The sequence below is a fragment of the Hemitrygon akajei genome, chromosome 12, assembly GCF_048418815.1.
Source record: "Hemitrygon akajei chromosome 12, sHemAka1.3, whole genome shotgun sequence".
Classification (NCBI taxonomy): Eukaryota; Metazoa; Chordata; class Chondrichthyes; order Myliobatiformes; family Dasyatidae; genus Hemitrygon; species Hemitrygon akajei.
This window is the reverse complement of record NC_133135.1, coordinates 97,914,637-97,936,602: the sequence shown is the minus strand read 5'-3', so window position 1 is coordinate 97,936,602 and position 21,966 is coordinate 97,914,637. Positions and strand designations below refer to the sequence as shown.

Genomic DNA, 21,966 nt, shown 5'->3' with positions numbered 1-21,966 from the left:
CCGTCTTGCAACCTATATTTTCAAACATTGCTTGCTGACCTTGTGCAAAGGGATTTGAAAAGTATGTTCCACTGTCATATCCATAGCTGGAATTAAACTTCAATATGTTATTAGAAATCAGTAAAACTCAATCTACTCCAAGAGCCAGCTGTTGTTTTTCACCAATCTAACATCTGGCACCTGAAACTAAACTAAAATTACTTCATCCAAATCTGCTGTCTGATGCAGTGGAATTAATGCCCCTCTAAAACTCTCAGCCCACTGATTAAAGTCCTAAATCCCACACTGATTACAGTTCGTTGTCAGCAGGCAAGGTGAGAGGGCATCGACTGCTTTTATATAATGCCTTGTGTGACATTGTGACCCACTGCATTTTATAACCAGTAAGATGTAAGAAGCACAGAAGTTGTTTTCCTCCACCAGATTGTGTGTTGCTCCGGATTTTGAGCTGAAACATCAACAGCTCCTCTCCTCAACCAGATGTTGCTCAACCTGCTGAGTTCCTCCAATAGTTTGGTTTGAGTCATCTTGCAAGTTATCTTTACCCACACGTCAGTAAAGTGGTAGGGTAGTATGACATTATTAGTTGCCATTATTAGTTGAGTTCAAGAGTCAAGAAGTTATGTTGCAGTTTTACAAAACTCTGTTTAGATCACATCTGAGTATTGCGTTCAATTCTGGTCATTAATTATAGAAATGATGTGGAGATGTTGGAGAGGGTACAGAAGAAGTCTGCCTTGATGTTGCCTGGATTAGAGGGCATGTGTTGTAAGGAGAGGGTGGATAAACTTGGGTAGTTTTCTCTGAAGTGGTAGAGGCTGACGGGAGAGCTGATAGAAATTCATAAGATTATGAGAGGCATAGATGGATAGCCAATATATTTTCACCAGGATCAAAATCTCTAATCCTAGAGGCCATGCATTTAAGGCAAGAGAGATTTAGTTCAAAGGAGATTTGTGGGGCTGTTTTGTTTTTACAGACAGTGAAGTGTGCCTGGAATGTACTGCACGTGGTGATGGTGGAGACATTTAGGAGGCTCAAAGGCAGACAAATGAATTGGCAGAGAACAAAGGGATATGAACCATGAGCAGACAGAAGGGATTAGGTATCATTAGGTTAATTAGTGTAGTGCAACATGTTCCTGCTTTATGTTCTATACTACGTGGCCAAGTTATTAGGTTCATCTGTCCAGCTGCATGTTAATGTAAATATCTGATCAGCCAATCATGAAGCAGCACCTCATTGTATAAAAGCATGTAGACATGGTCAAGAGGTTCGGTGTTGTTCAGAATGGGAGAGAAATATAACCTAGTGACTTTCAATATGGTGCCAGACAGGGTGGTTTGAGTATCTCATATCTCCTAGGATTTCTATGCTTAACCCAAAGTTTACAGAGAATGGTGCGATAAACAAAAAACATCCAGTGATTGGTAGACTTGTGGGCATAAACACCGTGTTCATGAGGGAGGTCACAGGAGAACGGCCAGACGGGTTCAAGCGTATAGGAAGGCGATTGTAACTCAAATAACCATGCGTTACAAAAGTAGTGTGCAGAAGAGTATCTCTGAATGCATAAAATGTCGAACCTTGAAGTGGATGAGACACAGCAGCAGAAGACCACGAACTACACTCAGTGGCCACTTTATTAAGTATAGAGGGTATGTGTATGTTCAGTGTTCCATGCTCCACGTTGTGTGTTCCATGTTCTACGGTCTACCCCCCTTCACACTGCACCCCCACTTGCTAGTAGCCAGTTTGGCTCCTGTGGTCTGCACCCACCCTGATGCCATCTGATCCCTTCCCAGTCCCAGCTTCTATATCTTCCACTCCATTGCCCAATGCTTCTTTGGGTGCACTTGAGTTCCTAGGCACATCTCTTTGCCCAGATGTTGGTCGAGAGTGACCTTGAATGGAGGCTGAGAACAATAGAAATGCCCTGCGATTATTGACAAATGAGCAGGAAAATTCTCAGCAAGTGCACTGAAAGTTCGTGGCATAGATTTCAAAGGTACATTTAACTTCAGAGAAATGTATACAATATACATCCTGAAATGCTTTTTCTTCATAACCATCCACGAAAACAGAGGAGTGCCTCCAAAGAATGAATGACAGTTAAATGTTAGAAACCCAAAGTCTCCCCCAGCTCTCCCCCTCCCATGATTAAGTGGTAGCCAGCAATGATTCCCCCCCTCACCCACAGGCAAAAAAAACTTCGGCACCCACCACTGAGCACTCAAGCGTGAGCAAAGCAATTGCAAAGACACAGACCTGCAGCTACCCCAAAGACAACTTGTTCACCTGATATTCGACATACCACAGGCTCTCTCTCTCTCCCTAATAAGGGAGAAAGAGATGTCTCCGTTTCACAGCGAGAGGGGAGACATAACAAACAATTCGCTGGTTTACGATGTTAAAAGTCTGTTATGCCTCTTTTTCCAAGCTCTGTGCCCAAAGATCTCGGGTCTCTGGGCACACTGCCTTAGATCTTCCATCTCCCACGACACACCGATCTCCTGCCTGGACACCGACCTCCACCAACCCCCTCCCCACCCCCCCCCCCCCACCCCCATCTCCAGAGCCATGAAATCTTGGTCCTCCGAAGGCGAGCTGAGCTCTTAGGCCGCACCCTTGGTGTGCTGAATAACGGCCATTCATGAAACCCCAGAGCGTGTCCCATTCCCACAAAGAACTGTAGTCAGCGTGTAACTCCAGATCAGGGTCCTCAAAAGAACCCTGAAAGGGAAAAATAAAGATGTTAAAGATGGAAATAGAGCTGTTTCCGAAGATGCAAGCAAAGGAGTCGCCGTGAGGCACCACTGATCCTCCTAAGCTCCTCCTCCTAGTTCTGGCCTGGGACCTCCATCCACAGCTTCCCTCCTTGGAGGAAGGACACTTACCCTGAGCAGGGAAAGCTCAGAACACAAAGCCACAAATACTGACTTCAGCAAAACATGTGCCTAACCTTAGAAAGTCCCTGCAAGGAACAGAGAGACCACTTAAGAAAGTACTCTCATTCCTGGAAACAGAACTTCACTGCCTTACTGAAGGGTCTCTCTCACTGTGTCACCTTACCCCACTCTCATTGAAGGTCCTTGCACTGGGAACTGCATTCAAAGCTATTTCGTTCCCTCAAACCATCCTAATGCCAAAGAAGGACTTGACTCCATGTTGGTTTCTTCAGTTATGAAGGGGAATTTCCATGTTTCAGAGGAGATTGCATACTCTCCATTTGACCAGGTAGGTTGGTAGTTTAATTGGCCAAGTTGCCCCTAGTATGTGGGTGAGGGCAAGAATCTGAGGGGAGATGATGGGCATGTGAGGAGAATGGTGCAGGCCTATAGGTCTCATCAACACCCTCCAAGAGGAAGGTGCAACACAGCTCATGAGAGAAATCTTCTCTTCATCCACCCACATCCCCCCTTACATTCCTCACCGTCCCCTTCACTTCACACTAACTCACCCCTCCACTCCACCACTCACTCACCCTCCTCCCCTCCATCTCCTCGCCTCACCTTCACTTTCTGTCTCTCTCCTCCCTGCACCCATGCATTCTCCTCTCCATAGCCTATTCCTCCTCCCCAACGCCCCTCCTCTTCCTCTTATCATCTCCCTCTTCCTTTCCTTCCCTCTTTTCACCTCTCACCTTCACCTCTCCTCTACCTCCTCACCTTCCCCTCCACATTTCAACATCTCCTCTTTCCACTCCTCCACTCAACTCAACCCAACTCACCCCTCTTTCCCCTCCATCCCTCCATCCTCACACATAACCCTTCCTTCCCATTATATCATCACCAGCTTGTGCCCCCTGACTCCCTCCTCACTCCCCTCCATTCTCTCTTTCCTCTTCTTCCACCTCTCCTGCTCACCCCACTCACAGCCCTTCCCCTTCCACTGGCCTGCCCTCTCCCCATCACCTCCTCCCTCCCTCCCTCCCTTGCTCTGCACCTTTGCTTGCCAGAAGAGTCTTCATTACTAAATCCAGGGGAAGGTTCAGAACACAGAGGTGGAGCGGCATAACAAGATGCAGGTCTCTCTTGGAAACCCTTCAGTGACAAGGTAGACTGAACCTGATTTTGTTGTTTTTGAGTCCAGTGCAAGTCTCACAAATAAAGATGAGATACTGAATGCAGATTTAAAGGTGGATAAATCCCCAGTTGCTAATAGAGGTAAGGGAAGAGATTGCTACAGCTCATACTGAGATTTGTAAATCCACCCTGATTACAAGCAAGGTACCAGATGACTGAAAGACTGATTATGCAGTGTCCCTTTTCAAAAAGGGAGCAGGGGATAGCCTGGTAAATGTAGATCTGAGTGCCTAAAAACAGTGGTAGGGGAGTTATTGAAAGCATTCTGAGGGCCAGGATTTACCCAGTTTACACATGGATTGAAGTCACCTGTGTTTCTTCTATAGCCCTTGTTACAGGTACATCAGGAGCATGAATCAAGTTTCTGGAGGAGGAGATCTTTTCTTTCTATTGTCTTAATCCCATCATTTAAAATCAATACCACTCCCCTTCCCGTTTTCCTGGTCATTTGTTCCCAGCTTTCCTGGAATATTTAATTCCCAACCTTGGTCACCTGGCAACCATGTTCCACAGTGCAGACCCATTTATGAGCATTCTTCACCCACCTTGCAGGTGCAGACAGATGAAGCAAAGAGTACAAACAAAGAGCATTGAACAGTACAGATATGACCAGGCTCTTTGGCCTACAATTATCTTTGCCAAACATCATGCTGAATTAAATAATCCCTCCCACTTGGTCATAAACCATGTCGTTCTAGTCCTTGCACATTCACATGCCTATCTAAATACCTTCTGAACACTACTACCCCTGGCAGCCTGTCCAGGCACTCACCATTTCTGTATGAAAAAAAATTGCCCCTGCACCTCCTCCATGCCCTTTCTAAAGCCTCCACAGCCTTCTGGCGAAGAGGTGACCAGAAATTTAAACAATACTGCAAGGACAACTAAACCAAAATCTCCAGCAACTGTAGCATGACTCCCTAACCCTTATACTCAATGCCATGACCAATGAAGACCCTAAGATCCCTTTGTACATCAACTGTGTCCTTACACTTATTAAGTGTCCTGTCATTAACTGTGTACTTTACCCCTATGTTTCACCTCCCAAAGTCTAACAGCTCACACTTGCCCAGATTTGCTATTTCTCCACCCATATCTGTAACTGATCTATATAGCTGAACACATTGACAGGTAGTGTGATCCCACATTGCTGTTTCAGCAGCCAATCTATCATGTTGGCTTTGCTCTTCCTGATCTAAACACTGGCGATTACAGCTTTTTCTAGCAAAGCCTGCACACTTTGAAAGATCTTGAGGCAAGTCGCCCCCTCAAACTCCTTTACACAAAAGCAAAGAGATTCACTCTATTCACCCTTTCACCCTCCTATTTCTGGCCTTATCCCCATTAATCACCTCAGAACCCCGCTCCAGCTTGCTGCAAGCTGCTCCCTGCAGATTCACTCATTGCTTCTGTTATAATCATTCCACAATTTAAAGCCTAAATTGTCTGTCTACACTTTATTCTGCATTGTCATTATTTGACCTTATTTGTGCTAATGCACAGAATACTGATTTGACCTTATTCGTGCTAATCACAGAATACTGATTTGACCTGCAAGACACAACTTTAACTCTCTCTTGTCAATAATAAACCAACCCTTTCAGAACAGGCCTGCTCATGTCCCAGCATCAACTGATGCGGCTTCAGCAAAACCTCACTACTTTCAAGCAAATGCACCGGTGGCTACATCTGCTTTGCTTTAATCCCTGCTAACCTGCAGCGCAACCTTGTACTCTGAGATCTTGTTATTCCTGCCTGCAACCCATTCTCTCATCTTTCAGTAATGTGCCCTCCCTATTCACAATCAGAAAATGTTCCTCCTTTTATGTATTTGTGTAGGATTTCATTTGCTCAATCTGCAAGTTCACTAACATCCTCCTGTAGGCCTCTTTCGCAAAAACTATCCATCCCCCACTCTCTCCCCAACGGCTTGCCATTATCTACAGGCTGTGCACTGATTCGCTCAGAGCTATACTGTTGCCAGGCCGGACGTGTGCTGAACATGGGATTTGAACCCACGACTGAAGCAAGGGAAGCTGAACAGTTGCTGACACCTAGTGGCTGGTGGGGTAACAGCCCCCTCCACTCTGGATCTGACTGACTTCAGCCCTCAACAATATTCCCATTTACAGGGCTGCACTGGATCGAGGAGGGTTGAGGCCACAGGCAGCGAGCAAGAGTCTGGGAGGGATCTAGAGGTTCATACACCACTCCAGGAATGAGGCCTGGATGGAAAATGGCAAGGACCACAGTGGCTAGAGTGCCCTGTTGCGGGGAGAGCAATAGGTGAGTGAGGGTGAGGGGATCTACAGTACCAGCTCCCCAGTACTTCTGGGCCACAAACGATAACAGGAGCATGTGGAGCGATGAAGTACCAGATGTGCATTTCTCCCCACAGATGCTGCTACTCTAAGATCAATCTATCCCTTCCCTCCCATGTAGCCCTCCATTTTGTTACATACAACTCTCTTAGTTCTCCTGAATGTATCTGACTCTGTCTCCACCCCATTAGGCACTAAATGGTTAATTGTGCCATAAACAGTGTACTCTGCCTCGAAGTTTGACCTTCCAGTGTGAATCACTTCATACTTTTTCAGGTGAACTCCATCTATCAGTTCTCAGCTCAGCTCTGCACCCTATCAATGTCCCGTTGTATCCTATGACAATTTATACACTACATTCTCATCAAGGAATTGATTGTGGACTTCAAGAAGGGGAAGTCGAGGAACACACCCCAGTCCTCGTTGAGGGATCAGCAGTGGAAAGGGTGTGCAGTTTCAAGATCTTGGATGAAGATCTATCCTGGCCCCAATATATTGATGTAATTACAAAGAAGGCACAACAACAGCTTTAGTTCATTAGGCGTTTGAGAAGATTTGGTATGTCACCAAAGATGTACTGTGGAAAGCATTCCAACTGGTTGAATTACCATTGTACAGGATTGGAAACAACTGCGGAAAGTTACAAACTCAGCCATGGGCAGAAGCCTCCCTGCCATCCTCCAAATGTGATACCTCAAAAAGGCAATATCCATCATTAAGAGCCCCCATCACCCAGGACATGACCTCTTCTCACTGCTACCATCAAAGAGGAGGTCCAGAAGCCCGAAGACACACACTCAACATTTTAGGAACAGCTTCTTACTCTCCACCATCAGATTTCTGAGAGCAGACAATGAACCCATGTATACTACCTCACTTTTTTATGCTCTCTTTTTGCACTACTTGTTTTGTTGTTTTATTTATATATGTATATTTCTTACTGTAATTTAGTTTTTATTATTATGTCTTGCACTTTACTGCTGCCACATGACAACAAATTTCACAACCAGTGATATTAAACCTGATTCTGATTCTATGATTCTATCCACACCACCACTGACCTTTGTGTCATCAGCAAACTTGTTAACCCACCCCTCCACTTCCTCATCCAAGTCATTTATAAAAATCACAATTGACAGGATTTCTGGAACAATACTAGCCATCAACTTCCAGGCAGAATACATACCATCTACAACCACCCACTGCCCTCTGTGGGCAATCCAATTCTGTATCCACACAGCCAAGTTTCCCTGGATCCCATGTGTCCTGACTTTCTCAAAGAGCCTACCATGGGAACCATATCAATAGCCTTACTAAAATCCATATACATCACATTCACTGCTCTAGCTTCACCAATTTGTTTTGTCATTTCCTCAAAGAATGCAATCAGGCTCATGAAGCATGTCCTGTACTTCACAAAGCCATGCTGACTATCCCTAATCAGACTGTGCTTCTCCAAATGCTCATAAATCCTGTCCCTAAAATCCTCTTCCATAGTTTGCCCACTACTAACATAAGACTCACTGGTCTATAATTCTTATTATTTTTCTCAAACAAGGGAATAACACTCACCATCTTCTAATCTTCTGGTACTGCCCCTGTGACCAGTGAGGATACCCTCACTTTAGTCAGCTTCTTGTTCTTCACATTCATGTAGAACACCTTGAGATTTTCCTTATTCCTACTCGCCAAGGCTTTCCCTTCTTAAGTACCGTGGTAGAAGCAGAGAAAAGGTACAGATAGAAGGGACAGGCTAACATGAGTGAACTTACTTTTAAAGTGACTGGAGGAAAGCATAGGGGGAAAGTCAGAGGCCATTCTTTTACACAGAGGATAGTATATGCACAGAATGCCACAGTAGTGTAGCGGTTATTGTGACGCTATTACACTCGGGTGTCAGAGTTCAATCCCAGTGCTGTCTGTAAGGCGCTTGTTTATCCTCCCCACAAACATGTGGGTTTCCTCTGAGTGCTCTGGTACCCTCCCACATTCCAAAGACGTACCGGTCATTGCTCATTATAAATTGTCCTATCATTAGGCTAGGGTTAAACAGCTGGGTTGCTGGGCGGTGCGGGTCATTCAGCTGGAAAGGTATGTTCCGCACTGCATCTCTAAATAAAAATAAACAAACACGCTGCTAGGCATGATGGTAGAGGCAGATATGTTAGGGACATTTAAGAGACTCCTAAATAGGCACATGGATGAAAAAAATGGAGAGCTGTGTGGAAGGGGCTGGACTGATCTTGGACTGAAGGCACAGTACTGTGCTGTGTTCCATGTTCTATGTTCCACTAGCACAGAGACCGAAACCTCCTGTTCAGGTAATGCTGCACGTTACATACGGTGATGAGGTTAATGCATCTGTCCTCAAATTCAAACCAGAGTGACACCTTTCTCATCACCGTATGTAACGTGCAGCATTACCTGAACAGGAGGTTTCAGTCTCTGTGCTAGTGGAACATAGCAGGTGATGAGTATCAGATGCTGAGAGTGACAGAACAGTTCCCTGCCAAGATCCTTACCGCACCTACACAATGGCATGGAATAATTTCACTGGGATCTTCTCAGAGGAACGGCTGCTGATGCCTCTCATCAACTCTAAGCCAAGAGTTGCACCTTGCATTTAGAGGCAGAGAGTTCTCCACGCTGACAACGTCACTCAATCCCCTTCAGGTCAGCTTCTGCAGCACAACTGGCGCCGTCAGCCTCATTCATGCACGCAGCAGGTAACTGAGAACCGCAGCACGGTGTGGGTCAGTCAGAGACCTCTGACTTGTGACCTAGCCAGAGCAACGATTCCTCAGCAGTCTTCTGGGAGCTCTGAGTGCCATATCCAGCCAATGAAAGATTGCATCCTTCCATTAGGGGCATCTCCAGAGGTCCTCCCAGCCCAAGGAGTCTTGCCCTACTGCCTGCTTCTCCAGTTCCTGCTGATGAACAGGAGGCAGCATTGACGAGCACCGCTGGTCATAGGCCAGACCTGGAACTGCATTGGGAGGTATCAGCACACGTGGTGTGTCCTGGAGCTGGATGCAGGAGCATGAACGCAGCCCGGAGGTAAGCCAACTAACTGCTTGAGAGACATGTGACTGCCCCAGCCTCCGATGGGTTCAGCTTATCCCTACAGAGCATGGAGCTCACAGGACCGTGGCCTGTCTGCCTGAGCTCTGGGACATGTCTCCACACCCCGGCTAGGATACTCCGTATTTCCAGTCAATCACTTCTCGTCAGAATTAGGACACTTGAGAAACCAACTTCACTTTTGTTTTGAAGTTCTGGGGGTACATGTCCACAGATCCCTGAAAGTTGCCCCACAGGTAGATAGGGTAGTTAAGAAAGCTTATGGGGTGTTAGCTTTCATAAGTCGAGGGATAGAGTTTAAGAGACGCGATGTAATGATGCAGCTCTATAAAACTCTAGTTAGGCCACACTTGGAGTACTGTGTCCAGTTCTGGTCGCCTCAATTTAGGAAGGATGTGGAAGCATTGGAAAGGGTACAGAGGAGATTTACCAGGATGCTGCCTGGTTTAGAGAGTATGGATTATGATCAGAGATTAAGGGAGCTAGGGCTTTACTCTTTGGAGGGAAGGAGGGTGAGAGGAGACATGATAGAGATGTATAAGATATTAAGAGGAATAGACAGAGTACAGAGCCAGCACCCCTTCCCCAGGGCACCACTGCTCAGTACAAGAGGACGTGGCTTTAAGGTAAGGGGAGGGAAGTTCAAGGGGGTTTTAAGGGGGCAACTTAACCCCCTTAAGTTCAAGGGGGTTAGAGGAAGGTTTTTCACTCAGAGAGTTGTTGGTGCACGGAATGCACTGCCTGAGTCAGTGGTGGAGACTTAAGTTTAAGAGACTACTAGACAGGTATATGGAGGAATTTAAGGTGGGGGGTTATATGGGAGGCAGGGTTTGAGGGTCGGCACAACGTTGTGGGCCAAAGGGCCTGTAGTGTGCTGTACTATTCTATGTTCTAAAGGAGAGTGAGAGCTGGTAAGTACAGGAATGAGTGAGGAGTGAGGGAGAACGAATGACACTCGTTGTGCTGCTGCTGGCTGAGGGGCGGTAGGCAATGCTTGTTAATCACAGCTGGCTCACCCGGAGGTGCAAAGAGGAGGTGAATAAGACACGGTCCCAATGGGTGCAGAAGACAGAGAGAACTGTAGATGGTGGAAAGGTATCATGAGGTGAGTCCACTCACCACAGTATACCCAGTGTTTCTGTGGTGATCCAATGGGGACCCCCCTTCTCCCCCAGGATGTTGATGGTGGGAGATTTGGCAATGGGAATGTCTCTGAATGTCAGGGATTGAAGATTAGTTTCGCTTGTTGGAGGTAGCCATTCCATTACCTAGTACCTATAAAAAGCCCATATTACTTCCACTTATCAGCCTGTGCCTGCTTTCTGGATCTCATAGATACCAGCTGATTCATTTGCTATGAAGTTCTAATAGAAATGAACTGTGTAGCCATCAGTGAACATCCTCCCTCCTGATGGGAGTAAGGTCATTCATGAAGCAGATGATGGTATCTGGGTCGTGGACACTGTCTTGAGGATCTTCTGAGCTGATGTCCTGGGGCTGGGATGATATACCTTCAACAGGCATAACCGTTTTTCTTTGTGTGACAACAGCTCCAGCCTTTGTGTCTTTTCCCTCAATGAAGAGTTTGACTTGAGGTCCTTGATGCCACACATGGTCACTAACAAGTACCACCTGTTGTCACCTCTCTCACTCTCTCGTTATCATCAGTGCAGAGAGTCAGTGGGGATTGCAGAGGGATATACAGAAAGTGGCACTAATATTGAGATGGCAGTCTTATGACCCTGCAACACAGGACCTAAACAGCAAAAACAACAGGCAGTGGACAGAGCTAAGTTATCTTATCCATCTCATGGATCAGATCAAAGTTCTGTAATCGTACTACAATGACAGTGCTGCAGACTTTGATCTACTCAGTTTGGTTGTAATTAGTATCAGTTTATTATTGTCAAATGTACCAAAGTACAGTGAAAAACTTTTGCTTGCATGCCATCCAGAAAGATCATTAGACCAAAAGATACTGGAGCAGAATTAGGCTGTTCGGTATTTGAGTCTGCTCCTCCATTCCATTATGATTGATTTATTATCCCTCTCAATGCCATTCTCCTACCCTCTCCCCCTAACATTTGACACCCTCATTAACCTCCATTTTAAATATACCTAATGACTTAGCCTCCACATAAAGTGGCAATGAGTACACAGATTCATCACCCTCCGGATAAAGAAATTACTCCTCCTCTCTGTCTTAACGGGATGCCCTTCTATTCTGATGTTATGCCCTTAGTCCAAGATTCTCTCACTATTTCAAGCATCTTCTCCATGCCTACTCTCTCTAGGCCAGGAATTCCCATCCTTTTTTACGCCATTGACCCCTACCATTAACCAAGAAGTCCGTGGACCCCAGTTTGGGAACATCTGCTCTCAGCTTTTCAATAGATTTCAATGAGACCACATTTTCTGTTTATATTTTTTTTATTTGGCATTTCCAGGAGGTGCAGTACATTTCACAAACAAGAGAAAATCTGCAAATGCTGGAACTCCAGGCAACACACACGAAATGCTGGAGGAACTCAGTTGAAGGGTCTCGGCCCAAATTGTCGATGGAACTCTTTTCCACAGACGCTGCCCGGCTGGTTGAGTTCCTCCAGCATTTTGTGTGTGTTAATGTGCAGGACATTGATTGTCATTTACTCACCCACACCTAGTGTAGGTTTTGCCAGCACCATTCTGCTCCGGGCCCTTTCACTGCCTTAGCCCAAATATGAATAAGAGTTGACAGTGACTCCCCTTGACATCAAACAGTATTTAACAAGATAAGTCAATGAGAATCAAAATGAAAACACCCCAACAACTGGAATCAAACATTGATAAAAGGAAGGTGGTTGCAGTTGTTGGACAGTGAACATCTCAATCACTATCTAAACCCCAGGACATCTCAGTGCCAATGCATCTCAATCCCAGGAAACTACAGCACCAGGATGTCTCATTCCCAGACTGAAGGATGCTGAGGGGTGACCTTATAAGAGCTTTATAGAATCATGAGGGGCATAGATAGGGCGGATGCATAGTCTTTTTTCCGGGGTTGCAAATCATGAACTAGATGGTGTAAGTTTAATGAGCTACCAGAGAAAGTGGTTGCAGCAGGAACAATAACTCTTAAAAGACAGTAACATTGGTACACGATGGGGAAAATTTAGAGAGCTGTGGGCCAAACATAGACATCTTGGTCAGCATGAAGCATTCGGGCTGAAGGACCTATTTCAGTGCTGTATATCTCTGTGATCATCAGGAAACCAGAGGAGGCTTGACCCACAGGCAAAGCAGCAGAGACCATTCAGCGATGATGATAACTTTAATAATAGGCTGCAAAAATAACAAGCCAGGAAGGGCCGCAAAGTAAGAGAGAGCAGATATCAAACACCACAGACAACAAACAGGAAGGCTAGGAGAAACTGGTTCTGGCTGGATGGTTCATCAGGTGAACAAGGACTGCGGATGAGAGCTGGGTTTAAATAGGCTGCAGGTGATGAGTTGGAAATGAGTGGCAGGTGACTCCTGTTAGCTGGGTGGAGACAGGGAGGTGCCTGACAGGATCCCCCCTCCTACGGCTGGCACCCGACGGCCCAGGATGAGCAAGTGTATGCAGTGGAACTCCACGGTGAACATCTCATCCACGACAAAGTGAATCCATCAACTGGCGAACGGTGTACACTGGACCAGCTTCCACCAACCTAGGTTCCAGCGGTGGTTTGAATGGTCGATGAACAACCGGCTTGAGGCAGGATACAGTATGTGGAAGATAGGTATGATTCTGAGCGATCAAGCTAATCATCCAAGCTCGTCTCACTTGCCCACATTTGGCCCGTAATCTTCTGAACCTTTCCTAGCCAAACGTTCTTTAAATGTTGTTATTGTTTCTGCCTCAGCAATTCCCTCTGACAGCTCCATATTGTATGTATAGATGTATACAATATCCATATACTGACTATCCTCTGGATGAAGAAGTCCCTCAGATCCCTCTTAAATCTTTCCCTTCTCATCCTTAACCTACACTGCCTGATGTTGGTCTTCCCTGCCCTGGGGAAGAGACTGTTACCTTCCACCCTATTTCTGCCTCTCATGATTTTATACAACTCTGTAAGGTTATCCCTTGGGCTTCTACATTCCAAGGAATGAAGTCCCAGGCTGCCCAACCTCTTCAAATCCTGGCAACATATTCTTAAATCTTCTTTGCACTCTCTCCTATACAGGATGACTAAAAACTCCACACAATACTCCAAATGCATCTTCACCAGTATTTTATATAACAGGGAAAAATAATGAAAGGATTATTTTAGGTTTAGTATAAAAGGGTGATTCATGGTCAGTACAGGCTCAATGGGCCAAATGACCGGGTCTGTGCTGTATCCCTCTATGACCCAATAATACCTACCACTGGTTTTCTAAAACAGAATATGATGCATAACTTTCTTGTACCCAGTCATAAAGAAAATACTTTTCATCACATTATGTTTGATCTTCAGTTGAAGAGACACTTTTACCATCTTGTATGAATTATTATTCAAACCATTGAATTTGTTATATTTTTATGACCCAGTGACTTTTCTGACAAGCTGTTGGAGTTTATTCTTTAATCAGTTCCCTCTCAGCCCTTCTGCTCCAGGGCTTCTGAGTTCCTTCTAACTCAGCTTATCAAGTCTCTCCTCAAAACTGAAATGTTACATCCCAGACAACATTCTGGAGAATCAGAACATCCCAATGGCCAAACATTTTAATTCCAGTTCTTATTCCCCTTTCGATATCTTGGTCCATGGCCTTTTCTTGTGCCAAGATGAGGCCACCCTCAGGGTAGAGGATTAACACCTTACATTCCAGCTGGGTAGCCTCCAACCTGATGGCATGAATATCGATTTCTCCTACTGGTAAAAAAATTCCCTTCCCCTTCCCCTTTTCTTCTATTCCCCACTCTGGCCTCTTACCTCTTCTCACCTGCTATTCACCTCCTTTGGATCTTCTCCTCCTTCCCTTCCTCCTATGGTCCATTCTTCTCTCCTACCAGAGTCCTTCCTCTCCGGCCATTTACCGTTCCTAATCACCTGGTTTCACCTATGACCTCGCAGCTAGTCTCCTTCCCCTCCCTCACCTTTTTTCATTCTGGCATCTTCCCCCTTCCTTTCCAGTCCTGAAGAACGGTCTCAGCCCAAAAGGTCAACTGTTTGTTCATTTCAAAGGACACTGAGTTTCTCCAGCATTTTGTGTGTGTAATTCTGGTGAATCTACTCTGCACACTCTTCAGTGTAATCACATCCTTAATATAAAGTGGTGGCCGATGTTGGGACTGCTGCTTTTTACGATGTATGTCAATGATTTGGACTATGGCACCATGATTTGTGGCTAAATTTGCTGATGATACAAAGATAGGTGGAGGAGCGGGTAGTGTTGAGGAAGCAGAGAGCCTGCAGAGAGACTTAGATAGTTTAGGGGAATGGACAAAGAAGTGGCAAATGAAATACAATGTTGGAAAGTGTACAGTCATGCACTTTGGTGGAAAAAATAAACAGGCAGACTATTGTTTAGATGGGAAGAGAATTCAACATGCAGAGGTGCAAAGGGATTTGGGAATCCTTGTGCAAGATACCCTAAAGGTTAACCTCCAGGTTGAGTTGGTTGTGAAGAAGGTGAATGCAATGTTGGCATTCATTTCTAGAGGTATAGAATATAAGAGCAGGGATGTGATGGTGAGGCTCTATAAGGCACTGGTAAGACCTCACTTGGAGTACTGTGTGCGGTTTTGGGCTCCTTATTTTAGAAAGGATATACTGATATTGGAGAGGGTTCAGAGAAAATTCACAAGTATGATTCCAGGGTTACCGTATGAGGAACTTCTGGTGGCTCTTGGGCTGTATTCCCTGGAGTTCAGGAGAATGAGGGGGGATCTCATAGAAACATTCTGAATGTTAAAAAGCCTGAACAGATTAGATATGCAAAGTCATTTCCATGGTAGGGGATTCTAGAACAAGAGGACACGACTTCAGGATTAAAGGATGTCCATTTAGAACTGAGATGTGGAGAAATTACTTTAGCCAGGTTCCTCTGTTCCTCAGTACTCCCTGGTGCCCTATCATTGATGGCATATGGTCTACTTTTATTGGTCCTCACCTCATATTTAACAGGATTAAATTATATCTTCCATTACGCTCCCTAACTGACCAGCTGATGAATATCATTCTGTAGCCTGAAATTTTGCCCTCCTCCTTGCTTTCAGAAATACCAATTACTGTGTCAACTGCAAATATAGTATAACATACCTTTGACATTCCTGATTATGAATGAACACTACAGGGATTCCAGCACCACCGGTCATAAGGTTTCAATCATAAAAGCAACCCTGCACCCTCAAGCCCATTTTGAAGCAATTTGCCATTTTGCCCTGCATACCATGGGCATTAACACTTTGTATCAGTGTCCCATATGGGACCCCATCAAAGACCTTACCAAAGTCTATACAGACTATATCAACCAGATTATCCTCACCAATACATTGTGTGACTTCTTCAAAAAACTGTATCAAGAGGATCTCCTACCAATAAATCTGTACTGATCAATCCCAGCTTTCTTGAAATTATTGTGTCGCTCATATTTCTTTTCCATTAGCTTCCCCACCACTGACACTGATTGTAGACTTACTGGCCTGTAATTACCTGCCTTATCCCTGTTGTGAGATGGTTGATGTCATGGTTTAAGTTTTCCAAAATTTGGACAAGGTTTCATAAGATTGGAAAAACAACAAATGGAACTTCTTCATTCAAATGGAGAAGGGGTTAGAGAGCAGGAATCTATAACAACAAACAAGACACTCAGCAGGTCAAGCAGCGTCTGCAGATGGACATATACAATTGATATTTCGGGTCAGAACCCTTCATCTGGCTAGAAAGGGGATAGCCAGCATAAAGAGGAGAAGGAATCTATAATCCAGTTAGCTTAATATGTCATTGAGAAACTGCTAGAAGAAATTTGTAAAGAGAGGTCACTTAGAAAAACTTAGGCAGTTCTGTGGGTGAGTAATCCTGTTTGACCGATTTTTTGAAGGTAACAGAAGGCACTTGATAAGGCACCAGCCCAAATGTTATTGTAGAAAGTAACATCTCCTGGGAGACAGATGAAGGCAGGGTGATAGGTATTATTTATATGGACCTTAGTGAGGGATTTGACCAAGTCTCTCACTATTGGCTGATCCAGAAGGCTAAGACATGTGGAATTAGGACAAGCTGGCCAATTAGTTCTAAAATTGACCTGCAGAAACCAAATAGGTGGTAGTAGAAGGATACTTTCCTGATATTCAAGTCAGTGACCAGTGGTGTACCATAAGGATCAGTGCTGGGACCTTTTTGAAATTCTTGGATATTTATATAGAAGAGTTGAAAGAGTGCAGAGAAGGTTTACAAGAATGTTGCCGGGACTTGAGAAACTGAGTTACAGAGAAAGGTTGAAAAGGTTAGGACTTTATTCCCTGGAGCGTAGAAGAATGAGGGGAGGCTTGATAGAGGTATATAAGATTATGATGGGTATAGATAGAGTGAATGCAAGCAGGCTTTTTCCACTGAGGCTAGGGGAGAAAAAAACCAGAAGACATGGGTTAAGGGTGAAGGGGGGAAAGTTTAAAGGAAACATTAGGGGGGGGCTTCTTCACACAGAGAGTGGTGGGAGTGTGGAATGAGTTACCAGATGAAGTTGTAAATGCAGGTTCTCTTTTAACATTTAAGAAAAACTTGGACAGGTACATGGATGAGAGGTGTATGGAGGGATATGGGCCAAGTACTGGTCAGTGGGACTAGGCAGAAAAATGGTTCGGCACAGCTAAGTAGGGCCAAAAGGCCTGTTTCTGTGCTGTAATGTTCTATGGTTCTATGGTATGATTAGTAAATGTAAAGATGCCACAGAATATGTTGATGTACATAACGAGGAAGATTGGCTAACACTATGGCAGGATATAGATCTGTTGGAAAGTTGAACGGAGAACTGACACATGGAATTTAATCCCAATAAGTGAGAAGTAATGCATTCTGTAAATTCAGACATGTAAGACATGTACAGTAATCGTGCAGCACTAGGGAACAAGAGTAGAAAAATTCAAGCTTCCTGAAAACAGGATGGTGAAGAAGGAATGGTCAGTAGGATGGTGAAGAAGGCATATGACATGCTTGCTTCTTAGGTCAGAACATAGAATATAAAAAGTTAGGACGTTATGTTTCAACTTTACAAGATACTTGTTATGCTGCATGGAGATTTGTGTACATACTTGTCACCACATTATAGGAAGGATGTGATTGTGTTGGAGAGAGTGCAAGGAAGATTCACCAGCATGTAGCCTAGATTGTGGTCTTTATTCCGTGGAGAGATTGGATAGTTGGGCTTGTTTTCTCTTGAGTATAGGAGGCTAAGGGGAGAGTTGGAAGATGTGTACAAGATTACGAGTGGCAGAGAGAGCATAGATGGTCAAATTTTTTTTCCCATGAAAAGGATATCAAAAAGAAGAGGGCAGAGGTCAAGGCTGATATCTGGAACATGCTGGCAGAGGAGGTGAAATCAGATATGATTATGTTGTTTTGGAGACATTCAGACAGGCAGGGCTTGGCCATTTATCCTGTATTCCTTGCCTCAATTGACCGTGCTGCACACTCCACTGCACCACCCCAGACTGAATGCCTACCTGAGCCATTTGTCGACATCCTCCCATACCCTAGAACGTCCTCAGTGTCAACAACTCTGCTGGTTTCGGCCAAGCTTCTCAGCTGTGGCTCCTATCTGGATGCAACATGACTCGGTATGACAATTGCTCTCCACAAGACTGCCAGAAATTGCAGAGGGTTGTGAACGCAGTTTGGCACACACTGAAAACCAGCCTCCCCTTCATTGACTCTGTCTACACTTTCGCTGCCTCGGGAAAGCAGCCAACATAGTCAAACACACCACCCACCCAAATACTCTCTCTTTTCTCCTCTTCCATTGGACAAAAGATTTTTTTAAAAAAGCTTGAAAGCATGCACCACTAGGCACAAGGACAGCTTCTATCCCACTCTTACACTACTATTGAGCAGGCCTCTTCAATGATAAAGCAAACTCCTGGCCTCACAAACCTACTTCGTCCTGGCCCCTGCATCTTATTGTCTGGACTTCCTCAGTAACTGCAACACAAAATTCTGTATTCTGTTATTGCTTCCCCTTGCACTATCTCAATGTCGTCATGTTTGGAATGATTTCTATGGCTAGCAAAGCTGTATCTCAATACACGTGGCAATAATAAACCAATTTAAAAGTGCAAAGTAAATTTATAATCGAAGTACATATACATTACCATACATATTCCTGAGATTTGTTTGCTTGCAGGCATACATAGTAAGTCCAAGATAGAATCAATGAAAGACTGCACCCAACTGTGCAAATACAAAAGAAGAAAAATAAATATATATAAACAAATAATATCGAGAACATGAGATGAAGAGTCCTTGAAAGTAGATTGTAGGAACAGTTCAGTGATGGGGCGAGTGCAGTGGAGTAAAGTTATCAAAGTTATCCTCTCTGGTTCAAAAGACTGATTTTAGGGGGGATAATACCTGTTCCTGAACATCATGGTGTGGGTCCTGAGGTCCCTGCACCTTCTTCCTGATGGCAGCAGAGAGAAGAGAGCATGACCTGAGTGGTGGGGGTCCCTGATGATGGATGTTGCTTTCCTGTGGATGCGCTTCCTAGAGATGTGCTCAATGGTGGGGAGGGCTTTACTCACGATAGACTGGGCCATATCCACTACTTTTTCTAGGGTTTTCTGTTCAAGGGCATTGGTGTTTCCACACCAGGTTGTGACACAACCAATTAATTTACTCTCTGCCACACATCTATAGAAGTTTGTCAAAGCTTTAGATGTCATGCCAAATTTTCACAAACTTCTAAGGAAGTAGAGGTGCTGCTGTGCTTTCTTTGTAGTTGCATTTATATGCTGGGCCCAGGGCAGATCCTCTGAAATGATAACACTGAGAAATTTAAAGTTGCTGACTCTTTCCACCTCTGATTCCCAGGTGAGGACTGGCACATAGACCTATGGTTTCCTCCACCTGAAGTCAATAATCAGCTCCTTGGTCTTGCTGATATTGAGTGAAGTGTTGTTGTGACACCTCTCAGCCAGATTTTCTCTCTCCCTCCTAAATGCTGATTCATCACCACCTTTGATTTGGCCAGTGACAGTGGTGTCATCAGCAAACATAAATATTGCATTGGAGCTGTGCTTAGCTTCATAGTCCTAAGTGTAAAGAGAGTAGAGCAGGAGGCGAAGCACACAGCCTTGTGGTGCATCTGTGATGATTTACTAATTACAATTAAGCTGAACATCTGAGAAAGGTCCTCTCTTACCCCATCTTCCTTCCCTCAATTGCCTACCACTCTGCAGCTTTCACCAGGTACAGAGGTTCTCTCCAACTGGTTGGGCCTCGGCCACTGGCACCTTGCTACTCCAATCCCTCTTTTCTTTGCGCAGAGAGTGGGTGGCCCAGTAGTGCCCCTGCTGGTGCCACCGTCTCACAGCTCCAAAGAGCCAGGTTCAATGCTGTGCTGTCTCTTTGAGTTTATACCACAGGTGGCAACATGGCTTTTCCCTGCTGCTTTGCCCTCCACCCAAATAACCTGTTAGTAAGTTAATGGCCCACTAAAAATTGTTGCCAGTCTGTATTTGAGTGGTAGAGCCCGGAATGAGTGAGAATAAAGATGGGATTAGTGTAGGGGTAGGCAAGGCGGACAGCCACAGTCTTTTCCCCAGAGTGGGGGAATATACAACTTGAGAAGGGAAACATTTGGAAGGAGCAATTATTTCTCACAGAAAATTAGGGGTGTGTTGAATGAGCAGGCAGAGGAAGTGATAAAGGTGGGTACAATTACAACATTTAAAAGACATTTGGGTAGGAAATATTTAGAGGGACGTGGGCCAAAGGTGGACAAATGAGACAAGCTCATTTAGGCAAATTGGTTGGCAAGGACAAATCTGGTCAAAGGGCTTGTTTCCCTGCTGTAAATCTCAATGACTCAAGATGGGTGTTTCATGGTCTCTATGGATTCACTAGCCTGGACGACCTGCTTCCATACTCTATGTCTCTCACAGCCTCTGAACCAGCCACAGCCACTCCAAGTCCCTGAGAACAGATTCCTGCAATCTTTGGCAATTGAAACCTCAAGCTGGATATCAAAATGCTGCAGCCTCTGGAAGCCTGCAGCATTAACACAAAAGAGTTGGAAATATTTATCAGGTCAGACAGCAACTGAGGAGGGAGGAATGGGGTTAATATTTCATGTCTGAGGGTCTCTGTTGGCTCGATGAAAGGCCATCATTCTGAAATGTTGACGGTTCCCCTCTCTGACCTACAGAGGGTTTCCAGAACATCAGGCTACTTGACTATGTGAGCTTATTGCAGGAAGTGACTGACAAGGACCCAGGCACTAAAGACCCAGAGACAGATTGACAGGGGTGAGGAGGGAGAAATGCATCTGGTCCTTTGGGCATTTGCCTCTTTCCATGCACAGTTATCTTAGGTTTATACAACTCTGATCAAAATCTAGCCAGAGGAAGAGCAAACCCCAACTGGACCCCAGAGTGCCAGACTACTGTTGAATACTAAGTAGATAGATAGACATAAAAACACAAAATGCTGGCAGAACTCAGCAGGCCAGACAGCATCTATGGAGGAGGTAGTGATGACGTTTCGGGCCGAAACCCTTCAACAGGAGTGAAGTTAAATGGGATGGTCGAGGGGGAATAAGAAGTGGGGGGAGGAATGAAGTAGCGAGCTGGGAAGTGATAGGCTGAAGGGTGTGAAGTGTGTGGCCACAGGGAGATCCCGCCACTGCTGGAGGACTGAGCGCCAGTGTTCAGCGAAAAGGTCTCCCAGTCTGGGGCGGGTCTCCCCAATGTATAAATGGCCACATCGGGTGCACACTTCATTTCCACAGACCACTCCCACTCCGATATGTCTGTCCATGGCCTCCTCTACCGTTAAGATGAGGCCACACGCAGGTTGATGGAGCAACACCTTATCTCCCACCTAGGTAGACTCCTACCTGACGGCGTGAACATTCAACTCACAGACCTTCGTTGATACCCCTGCCCCCCCCCCCTTACCCCATCCCTATCTATAATTTTAGTCTGGTTCTCTTTCTCTCTCTTTTCCCCCTCACTATAATCTCCCCCCAGCCCTACCTTTCTTTCTCTCTTATTTCCCATAATTCTCCACCTTTCCCCTAGCTCATTTCCCTTCAGCCTATCACTTCCCAGCTCTCTACTTCATCCCTCTCCCCACTTCTTATCCCCCCTCGACCATCCCATGTTACTTCACTCCTGATGAAGGGTTTCGGCCCGAAACATCGTCACTACCTCCTCCCATAGATGCTGTCTGGCCTGCTGAGTTCTGCCAGCATTTTGTGTTTTTATTTATTTCCAGCATCTGCAGATTCAGTCGTGTTGCCTTTAGATAGATAGACAG

General features: G+C 45.1%; 1 long non-coding RNA gene across 2 annotated transcripts in view; it reads right to left on the bottom strand.

The window, feature by feature from the left end:
- The window catches only part of LOC140737312 (uncharacterized), a 108,935-nt gene that overhangs the window by 79,352 nt on the left and 7,617 nt on the right, over positions 1-21,966 (bottom strand). For both annotated transcript variants that reach the window (XR_012101100.1, XR_012101099.1), the window contains exon 2: positions 18,801-18,879. This is a non-coding gene — a long non-coding RNA (uncharacterized lncRNA). The remainder of the gene's footprint in view (positions 1-18,800; positions 18,880-21,966) is intronic.